This window comes from Narcine bancroftii, chromosome 3 (assembly GCF_036971445.1).
Source record: "Narcine bancroftii isolate sNarBan1 chromosome 3, sNarBan1.hap1, whole genome shotgun sequence".
NCBI lineage: Eukaryota > Metazoa > Chordata > Chondrichthyes > Torpediniformes > Narcinidae > Narcine > Narcine bancroftii.
This window is the reverse complement of record NC_091471.1, coordinates 220,690,619-220,703,873: the sequence shown is the minus strand read 5'-3', so window position 1 is coordinate 220,703,873 and position 13,255 is coordinate 220,690,619. Positions and strand designations below refer to the sequence as shown.

General features: G+C 40.8%; 1 long non-coding RNA gene across 1 annotated transcript; it reads right to left on the bottom strand.

Annotated features, from left to right (window-relative positions):
• Positions 1 to 689: 689 nt before the first annotated feature.
• Positions 690 to 12,281, bottom strand: LOC138758154 (uncharacterized). Its single transcript, XR_011354174.1, has 3 exons — positions 12,145 to 12,281; positions 3,956 to 5,118; positions 690 to 839 (listed from the first exon to the last, which is right to left on the bottom strand). It is a non-coding gene; the product is annotated as an uncharacterized lncRNA (long non-coding RNA).
• Between the last annotated feature and the right edge of the window lie 974 nt (positions 12,282 to 13,255).

The window sequence follows — 13,255 nt, the reverse complement described above, 5'->3', positions numbered from 1 at the left end:
ACAACCATCCACCTCCTGAACTGATCAGAGCAGAAGTAAAAGGGATGCCTGCAAGGGGCTATGGGTAGGATCGGTCTCGGGAGGCATGTCCAGTCGGTAGCAGCCAATCACCTCACTTACCATCCATGTTAACTGCAGAGATGGCAAACAGCACATCCAACATCAATACCTGCAGCACATCACTAGTCACTGGCTTTCAGTCTGAATAGCAGCCTCCTCTACTGACCCCCCAGTCCTTACCACCAAGCCAAATCTGTGTCTCATGTGATATGACTCCAGACCATGTGGGACCATGTCAAAGGCCTTGCTAAAATCAGCGTCGATAACATTCACCATCCAGCCCTCATCAATTCTTTTGATCACCTCCTCCTTGTGAGTTTTGATTTTGCTTGCACAAAGCCATGTGACTGTTCCTAATATGAACTTGCCACTCCAAATCCTGTGCCTCAGAATCACCTTCAGAAACTTTCCCACCAGTGATGATAGTGTCACCAGTCTGTAGTTCCCTGACTAGACCTTGAGATGAATAAAGGCAAATTTATTGAATAAATGTGAAACCTTAGACAGCCTCCAGTCTTTACTCATGGCTAAAGATGATGCATGTATCTTTGCAAATTTTTTCCTAACTTCCTACGAGGTCATAAGAAACACTTGATTAGGGTCAGTATTATTTTGTTTGAGTACCTCCTTTTTTGTGGTATGGATATGTTACAGGACATCACTATTCATTACTCCTTACTCCTTAGCTTCCATGGCCTCCTCCGTTCATTTCTGGTTGGCAATCGGTGGTGAGCAGGATGCCACTGGAGACATTGCTGTGCATGAAATACAGAAGCGATCTGGAAGAGGGGACAGAGTGTAATGCATCTAAATTTGCTGATGACACTAAATTGAGTGGAAAAAACAAATTTTGCAGTGAGATATAGATAAGTTATGTAAGTAGCCAAGGGTAGGGTAGTTGGAGTACAATATGTTGGCAAATGTGAGGTTATCTATTTTGGAAGGAAAAACGGAAGATCAGAAGATTATTTAAATGGAAAGTGATTGCAGCATGCTGCTATACAGAAGGACTTGGGAGTGCTTCTGCATGAATCACAGAAGGTTGGTTTGCAGGTGCAGCAGGCTATCAAAAAGGCAAATGGTGGCCTTCAATACTAGAAGGATTGAATTTCAGAGCAGGGAGGTTATGCTGCAACTGGTGAGGCTGCACCTGGAGTACCACGTGCAGTTCTGGCCTCCTTAACTTGAGGAAGGATGTACTGGCTTTGGGGGCGGTGCAGAGGAGGTTCATCGGGTTGATTCCAGAGATTATCTTATAGAAACATCCAAAATTATGAAAAGCAGAGATAAGATAAGAGCAGTGGTTAAACTGGCCCCCTAAACACACATTCCACCTTAAGTATTCCCTATGCCATCAGTGCTCTGTGATTAGTAAGGGATTGTTTAAGGTGGTATGTAGGTGGAAAGAAAAAGTTTGAAAACCACTGTTTTAATTGTCCCTAATTGACTCATTATGTGCATGGTTTCAGAACTGCAAAGGAAATGGACTATGACAATTTTTCTCCAGCAAAATATTTCAGTAACTATTGGGTCTAGAGCAATGATTCTCAACTTTCCATTCCCACTCACATACCACCTTAAGTAATCTCTTACCAGTCACAGAGCACCGATGGTGTAGGGATTGATTAAGGTGGAATGTGAGTTTAGGGGGGCAGTTTGAAAACCACTGAGATAGATCTAGGTAAGTTGTTTACATTGGTGGGGGAGACCAAAACTAGGGGACATATCTCAAGATTCAGGGTAGTAGATTTAGGACAGAGATGAGAAGGAACTGCTTTTCCCAGAGGGTGGTGAATCTGTGGAATTCACTGCCCATTGAAGCAGTGGAAGCAACTTCAGTGAATATATTTAAGACAAGATTTGCATATAGTAATGGAATTAAGGGATATGGGGAAAAGGCAGGTATGTGGTCATGTTGAATGGCAGAGCAGGCTCGATGGGCCAGGAGGCCTACTCCTACTCCTATTTCTTATGTTCTTATTTAAGATATCAGCCACCTGCTGTGGCTCCACACCAAGACCATACATTCATCTTTAAAAGGTCATAGTCTCTCCCTAGTTACTCTTGTTTATTTTTAAAAATACTTGTCGAATCTCTTTGGATACCTTTTTTTTGGCCTTATTTTCCAAAGCCATCTTGTGTCTCTTTTTGTTCTCCAGATTTCCCTCTTAAATGTTTTTACACCAAGGGTGGTGGGTGCCTAGAAAACATTGCTGGGGGTGGTGGAGGAGGCTGGTACAAACGACACTCTTAGAGAGGCACTTGATGTAAGAATAATGGAGGATTATGGGCTGTGATGGAGGGAAGTGTGTGATTCATTGTGGAGTAGGTTAGCACCACATCATGGGCCAAAGGGCCAGTACTGTGCTCTATTGTTATATGCTTTCTATTCTGTTCTATGCACCTCTTATATTCCCTCAATTGATTTGCGACCTAAACCTGGCATATATCTTATTTGCTCAAAGCATAGCCTCAATATCTCTCATAACCAGGGGTAATCCTGATAATATTGCCTTTCATTTGAGCCTCCCATTTGCTAGATTGGCTCTTTACCTGCATAAAACCTCTGCCAGTCAAGTCTGTCTGATACTATCAAAATTAGCCTTCCCCCAATTTATTACTTAAACTTTTTGACCCATCCTTCCCTTTTCCATAACTATTTTAAAACGAACAGAGTTATGGTCACTGCTCCGGAAGTGCTCTTTCACTGAGACATCAGTCACCTGCGCTGCCTCATTTCCCAATAGGAGGTCCTCCTAGCTAACCCCCCCCTCCTTCCACACCCCCCCCACCCCACCTCCAGCAGGGCCATCTGCATACTACTTGAGAGAACGTTCCTGGACACTTTTACCAAACCCCTCCCTGTCTCACTGGTCCAAGCCCTTTACCCTGTGGTCATCCCAGTCAATATAGAAACAAAGAAGATATGAGCAGGAGAAAGCCATTCATCCCCTTGAGCCTGCTGCACCATTCAATACAATCATCGGAGATCATACATTTTCAGCACCCTATTCCTACTTCCCATCCATGCCCTGACATCCCATTAACTAACAGGACCACATCCTTTTGAGTATATCTGACGAACTGGCATCAACAGCTTTCTTTGGTGGTGAGTTCCACAAGTTCACAACTCACTGAATGAAAACGTTTCTCCTCATCTCGGTCAGAAATGGCTGACCCTTATCATTGAACTCCGATCCCTTGTTCTTGACTTCTCCAACATCGGGAACATCCTTCTTGTATATGAAAGTTCAAACTTCTTATTAATACAACCTAATTGTTCTTGCAATGATCTTTCTACATATTTGTTCGTTGCCTGAGTAATGTATAAACCCAATTATATTAAACCAGTGGTGCTTTCAAAATATTATTTAAAGAAGACTAGAACTTGGAGTTTGGACTTTTTGGTGCATTGTGGGTATATGATGCAGCGATTGGAACTAATTGAATGATCTACAAAGTAAAATGGCAGCACTGCCCCTGGTGCAGACCCGGGAGAGCAGAGAGCGGAGGTATAGCGCTGCTCTGAAGGGTTCAACTGCCCAGTCCTAATGCAAATTGTAATGAGGATGTGGAGAGTCTGCAGAGGGATATAGTTAAGCTGGATGAGTGGGCAAAGGTCTGGCAGATGGAGTACAATGTTAGTAAGTGTGAAGTTATCCACTTTGGCAAGAAAAATAAAAGAGCTGAATATTATTTAAAAGGTGAAAAACTACAGCATGCTGTTGTGCAGAGGGACTTGGGAGTGCTTGTGCATGAATCACAAAAAGTTAGGTTGCAGGTGCAGCAGGTTATTAAGAAGGCAAATGGAATGTTGGCCTTCATTGCTAGAGGAATTGAATTCAGGAGTAGGGAGGTAATGTTGCAACTGTATAAGGTACTGGTGAGACCGCACCTGGAGTACTGTGTCCAGTTCTGGTCTCCATATTTGAGGAAGGATATACTGGCTTTGGAGACGTTCCAGAGGAGGTTTACGAGGTTGATCCCTGGGATGAAGGGGTTGACTTATGATGAAAGATTAAATCATCTAGGATTGTATTCGCTCGAGTTCAGAAGAATGAGAGGAGATCTTATAGAAACATATAGGATTATGAAGGGTATGGATAGGATAGATGTAGGAAGGTTTTTTTGAGCTGGCTGGGGAAACTAAAACGAGAGGACACAGTCTCAAGATTTGGGGGAGTAGATTTAGGACAGAGATGAGGAAAAATAGTTTTTCCCAGAGAGTAGTGAATGTTTGGAATTCTCTAACCAGGGAAGTGGTTGAGGCTGCCTCATTAAAGATATTTAAAATTCGGTTAGATAAATTTTTACATGATAGAGGAATTAGGGGATATGGGGAGAAGGCAGGTAGGAGGAGTTAGGTCATAAATTAGATCAGCCATGATTGTATTGAATGGCGGAGCAGGCTCGATGGGCCATTTTTGGCCTACTCCTGTTCCTACTTCCTATGTTCCTATGTTCCTATTTAACGCTGTCAGCTCTGTACATGCTTTAAAGGAGCTAACGGTGTTTTTATTTAAAATTCTGCATCTGCCGGGTTTATGCTCAAGATGGCAGCTCCATTGGAGTGACTATGAGGAGTTGCAGCCTCTAGGACTGGCACAGGGCATCAGAAATGGGAAGGACAAACCCCCGCTGAGAAGGAGAAGCAGAGGAGACGACCCTACAGGGAAGGTGACCATGACAATGAACCAGCGAATGGCTCAGCAGCTGAGAGACCCAGGCTGCAGGTGACTTGCAGTCGGGGGGCCTGCATAGGCTGTGGGCTGCTGGGGACTGACTCATGGAAAACAGGTGTTGGAAGTAGAATTCGAGAGGGTGCTGAGGGCAAGAAGGGCACCCAAAGAGCCTTGGGCACTGAAGACCTCCTGATCATGTTGGATGTGGAGCTTGGGTTGCTGATGGATCAAATAGAGGTCTGTGCAGCAGCAGGAAGACTGGAGATGAATCCACGGACACTCGATGATTCTGAAGGGGCTCTGTTTTGCTTCTCTTTCTCTCATACTGTAAGTGGCATCGGGCAGGCAGAAGGAATTTCTTGTAATATTACTTGCTCTGTAAAGTAAAGAAACCTTGAAATAACAGTAAATTGAAAAGAATATATAAAATCATTGTTAAAATAATTAGCTCTAAATGAGTGGTTTTCAAACTTTTTCTTTCCACTCACATACCATCTTAAGTAATCCCTGTGCTCTGTGATTAGTAAGGGATTGCTTAAGGTGGTATGAGAGTGGGAAGAAAAAATTTGAAAACCACTGCTCTACATCATACAAACACGTCATGTGGATATTTCCTACTGGAAGCTACCAGCAGAGGTCGCACCTGCTACATCATTTGCATGAAACAAATCAGCCCTCACCAAAGTATTCCATGTATTGAAGCACAAAAGTCTCCCATGGGGAGACTGAAAAGTGCAGTGGAAAATGGAGCAAGTGCACTGTTCTTTGTTGCTGGGCACAACCAACAAGATAGCCTGACCTGATGATAAATTCTCATGTGGCGATTCCGCATCCCCCTTGTCAATGCATTGCCCTCAGCTATTGCAAATCACAGACACAATAAGGGCCCAATGATCACAGCATCATACCTTGAAGTGCATAATGTAGAGATGTTACAATCTTCTTCAGTGATGCCTTGGATTAAGCTGAGCACAGAAAAATTATTCCAATAAATTGAACAAAACATCAATGTTTTATTGGAAGTCTTCAATTCACAACTCTTGCCAATTTTCTGTGGCATTTGCTTCTTATCTTACAGGGAGTGAAATTTGCACGTCATAATGAAGTGATATAGTATGGCTGCATACAAAACTAACTTGAAATACACTGGCTGGTTCCATCACAGCCTGGCTTGGCTATTTGAGTGCCCAGGAACACAGAAGGCTGCAGAAGGAAACAAACATAGCCAGGTCCATCACAGGTCCTGCCCTCCCATCCACTGCAAACAACTATGTGAGGTGTTGCCTCAAGATGGCAGCCAACAGCATGATGGACTTCCACCACCCTGGACACAACTTCCTGTCACTTCTAACCTCAGGCAGGAAATACAGAAGTCTGAAGACCAGCACTTTAAGAATAGTGTCTCTCCAACAACTATCAGACTCTTTTTGGTACATTTATCGTGGACTGTTTACACTATTCCAAGTCTATTTTTTTTTGCATTGGAATAAAATGAATATATATTATCAATCTTACATGTATTTATTGTCTTTTTTAATGTAATTCAATTAACTTAATACACTGGACAACAATTTTTTTTTCAAAAGGTTTTCTTCCTGAGAAAAAATATAATTTCAAATTTATTGAATTTAACATGTTTAATTGCATAATGATGCTAACACATTCCATTAGTTCAACTGACCTAAAAATGCTTTGTTTCTGATTTTTATTTGTACTCATGTCAGTCTCCAACCATAGTTGGCCAGCATTGATGGATTCCAGTTACCCTGATAACGCTTTTCCATCATCGCAATGTCCTTTCACCAAGTTCATCACTGACTGCACCAAGATCAGCAGGGGAGAAGTCCAAGTGTGAAGGGGAGAAGTGCTATCAGATGAGAATATCCAGGCATAAACGGTTCAACATTTGGATCAGTGTCGTTTCTCACATCTGATTCATGAACTATGGCATTTTCATCTGCCTCATCTAGACTCCATGTCTCTGGTAGTTTAAGAACTAGCAAACTATCATCATGTGGTACTGGTATCATGGCCAAAGGCAGATTGGGCTATTCAATAGATCTCTTATTTTTAGCAGAGAAGCTAGATACATCAGCCAGACAGAAGTAACGGCCTGTCATGTGATCCTTCTGTTTTTGCCATATCAAATGGCATTGACATCCAAGTACCTCTGAGCCAAGCTCTCAGGTTGACTGAATATATTGTACCAAAGGTGAAAAGCCAAGGGTTTGTCTTGGTCACCAATCTTACAACCGAAGTAGAGCTCATAGGCTTTCTTAATAAGTGAAGTCATGCTGCATCTTTGAGAATTAAGTGAATACTCGCCACAAATGAAACAAAATTTATCACAGCTGTTGCAACATTGACAAAAAATTGCTGCTGCATTGTATGTTAAGTACACTTGCAATGCTATTGCCCGAAGACCATAGGCATCAACACACGTTCAATCTATATCAATGTAATGCACAGTATGTTGAGCTGTCTGGACACACCCTTTTGGCCGACTGTACCTGTGGCTCCTCCTACAGTCTCCTGAATAAAGGTGACTGTTCCACAGCCCCCTCCCCAGTTCAGGGCATTCGACCAGCATAGAGATGCCTCGATTCCATTGCTAATAAAAGCCTGTTATATATACGTAACTTCTAATTTTTTTGAGTAATTGATGGAACATCACACAGCATCTTTTAATGTAAGCTGTTTTTATTGCTTGGCTGCATCTATCGTGACTAAGACAACATTGGCATTACACCTGCACAAAGTGTATGCTTGGACTGATCAAAACAGGCTATTTTGTGGGCAATATACTAATAGACCTAAAGTATGAGAGGAAAACATAAAAATTGGTTATAAAGGTTTAGTACCCCTTCTCCAAAGATCTGAAAACCAAAAAGATCCAAAACCACTTTTTTTTTAGTGCTGACATGACATCAGGACTGGCAGCAGTGAGGAGATGTTGGGGACTGGCAGTGGTGCTGGGGATGTGTTGGGGACTGGTGGCAGCAGTGGTGAGGAGGTGATGGGGACCAGCAGTGATGGTGGAAATGTATCAGGGACCAATGGCGTGGTCAGAGGGGATGTGTCATGGGCTGGCGGTGGCAGAGTTGGGGAGGTGTTGGGGACCAGAGGTGATGGTGATGGGCCGGTGTTGGGGACTGGTGGCGGTGGTGAGGAATTGATTGGGGAGGTGGTCTTCTTTTGTTAGCAGAGATTATGTTTGTTTTGGTAAGTGCTAAACATTATTTCATGTGAATTTTCCACTTGTGACATCATATCAGGGCTCCAAAAGCCTGCCCCTGTTTGTGGTTGTTTAACTACTCATGCAGGTATTCTGCTGGTGCTACTGTGCGTGCTTACTTCCAAAATCCAAAAAACATCTGGTCCTGAGCATTTTGGATAAGGGGTACTCGACCAATATCTAAAACATAGATAGGAAAGTTTTGCAATTCTCATGATAAGCAGCCCAAAATCCATAAAATGCACCCAGAAGTGTTCAGGAAGACAATTTTTTGTTGTCTAGTGCTATTATAGTTTATCTTTCCAAGCATCTGTTTGGCTGCAACAAGTAAGAATTTTTGCCACATATGTACACTGTGCAATGTGCATGGCAATAAACTCAACATTGTCAAAACTTGATGGGCATAGTCAAGTTGGGCCAAAGGCTCAATGCTGTGAAAGCTCTGGGATGCTCCATTCAATCATTTTTTTGTTTTTATGCCACGAGTGAGAAGCTCAACCCATCAATATATTTTTGCTGGCATTCAACTTTTCACGAGTTGAAAGCTAAAATTACCTTTCGGCCAATCCGTGCTCATTTAGTCAGACCAGAGGGTTTGGAAATGAAAAATTTCCCCATGATGTGACTTACAGCGTCCACATTTAATCTTTAATTATGTTCTACCTAACCCTTGAGACCTGCGTTGATCTTCTCCAAAGAAAATTAAACGGCCTCTCAATTTATGGTCCGTGGATCATGTGGCACTTTTCGGCATTTCACTCTGCTTTCTTTTCCTTCTTTTCTTTGTCTTTATCTTTTTCTCCTTTTCTTGCTTTTTCTGAAATCTACTCTTTTCTTTGGACTTTATTCCCTTGGGTGGGTGGGGGTTGGGAGTAAATACCAGATTTACATTTATTCTTGTAATTTCAAACTTTGTAATTGACTGCACGTATGGTCAAAATTCTTATATAAACTATTTAAAAAAATTTTTTAAATGATGTGACTCATACAGTAAATATTAACTCAATACTTTTTGGTGTCTGCTCGTAAAGTAAATCGATCTTCTGATGTAGTTGTGCGATAAAATGTGTATTCTGAAATAGTTAAACAGAGACATAGGCTTGACAGCCCACATTGTGTATACTGATTATCAAGTATCTAATCAAGTACATCTTATCATATTTACTACATGAGGTCCATAGCCTATCATGCCTTGACAATTCCAATGCTCATCCACGTGCTTCTTAAATTTTGTGAGAGTACCAACTTTCATCACTTCCTCGGGCAGGGCTTGTACAACCCATTGGGTGAGAAAAAAAACATTCTCGATTCCAGCATAAACCTCTTACTCCTCACCTTAACCCAATGTCCTCTGTTATTAGATCATTGAGTCACATAGCATGGAACAGGCCTTTAGCATCAACTTCTCCACACTGGCCAAGTTCAATATGGCATTGGAAACCATGGCAAGCCTCTACAGATGTGTAGTGGAAACTATGCTGACGGCGGCAACACAGCCTGGTATGGGGAGGGGGGGTGGACGGGAACCCTGCAAAATGTACTGAACACAGCCTAATACATCATGGGCATAACTCTCCCCACAATCAGTAAAATTTACATGGAATGCTGCCATCATCCACACCACTCTTGTTCTAACTGCTGCCATCAGGAAAGAAGACTTACACCATCATGTTCAGGAACAGTTGCTACCCCTCCACCATCAGACTCCTCCACAACAAACACAATTAGGGACTCATTTAAGGAATCTTACTTTGCATGTAATTTATTACTGAACTTTTTTATGTATATGCATAGTCAGTTTGCTTACATTTCTTTCTTTTATATATGTATTTTTTTCTTGAGTACAGTTTATACTACTATTGCCTGGCCTGCAGGAAAAAGAATCTCAGGGTTGTATGTGATGTCATTCATGTACTCTGATAATTCACTTGAACTTGAATTAACATTCTGGGGTGGTCCCATTCACTTGCATTTTGTCCATATCCTTCTGGGTCATGCCAAATATATATTTATCCAAATGTCTTTTGAATGTTGTAATTATACCTGCTTCTATAGCTTCTGTCATTCCAGATACGATGACCATCTGAGTAAAAAAGTTGCCCCTCTGATCCCCTTAAATCATTCCCATCTCACCTTAAAACTTGTCTATCTTGGGAAAAAGACTGTGAGCATTCAATTTATTTACTTTGATATATTGATGTGATTGTATTACCCTCTCTATGGTTACTCCTCAGTCTCCAAGATTCCAGGGAAAAAGATTCATTCTATCAAGCCCTATCTCCCTATAACTCAAACCCTCTAGACCCAGAAACATCCTGGTGAATCTCCCCAATAATCCTGTGACGGAGTATTTAGAGGTGGTTTGGGAGGAATTGTACTTACACACACACATTTTATAACACAGAATATTTGCAGGAATTTTGCAGAATGCTTTTTGCAGGAGGTAACAAAGTATCGACAGCAGCTTGCCTGGGAGAGCATGTGATCTTTGCAGGCAGAGGAGAAGAGTTTTGCTCTCAGAGAGGGAGGGTGTGAAACAAAGAGAGAAGAGACAGAAATCAGTTCCAGAAGAACAAGCTGGGAAACTTTGGAAGGCTGCCTGGTCAAAGGAGGAGATTGGCGGTGTGAAAGGTGACCTGAAATAAAGAGGATCATCTGGAGAACCCTGAAGGGGGAAAGTTTTGTCAGCAAGACTGATTGAGAAGGAATCAGTTGTGGATGTCCTGGAAAAGGAATCTCTCTCTGAAAACCATCAAGAACCCACATGAGTGGTAACCATTTGCCTGTTAAGTGCCAAAGACTGGTGAACTTTATTAATGCTAACTTCTGTGCACAGAACAAGAATTGTCTGCAACCAGTGAGATTGGACTGTGATCCAAAGAACTTTTCTAATCTTAAATATACATTACACACACCTGTGCTTAGTATTAGAGGGGGGGGGATTAAACAGTTAGATAGGTTAAGTAATAAGTTAAAAGTTTAATTCTGTTTTCTTGTTCAAATATAATTAAAAGCTACTTTTATTTAAGTAACCCTGTGTTGTGGAGCATATCTATTGCTGCTGGTTTTTGGGGTCCTCTGGACTCTGAAACAATCCCTTCCAATTTATTGATATGCTTTCTAAAGCTGGGGTGACCAGAACTCCACATGTCATTTCACCATGCCATCCAGAGCTGAATTATGAGGTCCTAACCTTAGTACACAATACCCTACCCAATTAATGCAAGAATGCTAATTGCCATCTTCATTACAGTTCAGGGAACTTTGCATCTGTACCTCTAGCTCTTTTTGGTCTATAATATTGATGTATGCCTCCTTTTCCTCATCAACCAGACCTTTCTTAACTTGCCAGCCTTGCCTTTCATCCAATAGGATCATTAACTCTTTCTATCTCTTTCTATCTCACTTGTAAATGCATCCCTCATTTTAGCCACATCAAATTTTAATTGTAGGAGAGAATGGAGAATGGAGGGCCCCTAACCAGCAAATAACCACTGACAATTATTTTCAATTTGATTATCATCTAAATATATGTATACAACCAGACAAAGCAATTTCTCTGGACCACAGCACACACACATGCCCACAATACACAGCATATAATAGTCACATATATAAGGAGAGATATAATATAATATAATATAAATATACCTGAATATTGTGAAATAATTGACTTGGTTACAGAACACTGTTCATCAGACTCCTAGCCTGGCTGACTGATTTTGATGTTCCTGTACCTCCATCCTGATGGTAGTAGTTCAAAGATGCTGCATGATGGATAGTACAGATCCTCAATGATTCTTTGAGCCCTATTTAAACAATGGTCCTAGTGAATGTCATCAATGGAGGAAAGGGAGACCTCAGTGATCATCTTGGCCATTATCATGATCCTCTGTATCGACTTCGGGTGTGATGCCGCTGCAGGTTCCTGCCTAATACCTCCAAACCTGGCCTTTCCCCAAGTCAGAATCTTATAGACCAGTCCTGTCTTTCACCATAACCTTTTTAAAACTAATTGAATTTAGTTTGAACCAATTTAAAACATTTATGATATGTTGTTGGGAAGAAGAGAGGCTCCCTCGGATAAAATTTAAAAAGCCAGGGAACAGGGCCTACAGCTTTAAATTTCTAAAGAAACTGTAATGTAATTTTCAAATATGTTAATACCTCTTTTTATGTGCCCTCCATTCTCTCCTACAATTAGAAGTATTCCATAGGACTCACATGTCCAAAGTCAAATGATCTCATTTTTTACGCAGATGTATTTCCTCTTTGCAATAGATGCAGCAATGGAGATGCTTCAAAATTTTGGACATTATGTGGACTGACAAGAAAATATTGACTGCATTTCTACCTAGCAATTACCATATATTAATTAGTGAACTAATATTTGTTCATTGAAATCTAAAAATGTGCTGCACAGGAAAGTTGAGCTTTATTGAAAAAAAGATCAACAGGTCAAGTTTAAAAGGACAAAAACCACAGTGTAAGCAAATATGGTGGATCTTCGAATTTAGCAATCTTGCCTAATACAGCTGAACAAATGTGGAAAACATTTACTGATGTGATTTTTCACTGTTGACTTATCAGTAAATCAGTTGCCACATATGTCCTTGCAGTGAAGGGAAAATATTTGATGTGAGTAAAATATTTCATGTTATTTGCCAATATCAGTTCCTGCTAAACATTAATTCACTTATGCCTTTGAGTACCTAGCATTGACTCTGATGTGAGTCTATGAATACGGATGCTAACTCCTTTCATCCATTTATAAGGAAGTATTTCAGTTACTCTAAATTAAATTATTGAGTAAGGCATAACAGGTGAAAGTATAATGTTGAGATTTTTTTTTAAATTGAAGGCAGTATGTTGACAGACAGGCAAACAATGACAGCAGCTGAGCACTGGACATATTGATTAGCAAGCCAGTATTGTTGTTTCAGGCAGAAAAATGTGCTTGTACAGCAAGAGCAGCTTTTTTTAAAATTGTTCACAGCAGTATCCACACTGACTGTGTTTTGTAAATGTTTTGTAAACAAACATTTGTTCTATTCACTGTTATTTTCATCTACCTCTATCACCTAACATTATAAAAGTTCCATTTATATCATTACTTATACTTAAAATGTACCCCTCGTTTTGCATTTCATAAGTAATTGGGTTATTGTTGCAAAGATCTTTTTGGTAGGAATGCTTGATTACAAAATCAAGAGAGGAATAGATTGGGCAAACACAATTTCTTTTTCCCCATAGAAGGGGAATTGGTAACCAGAGAACA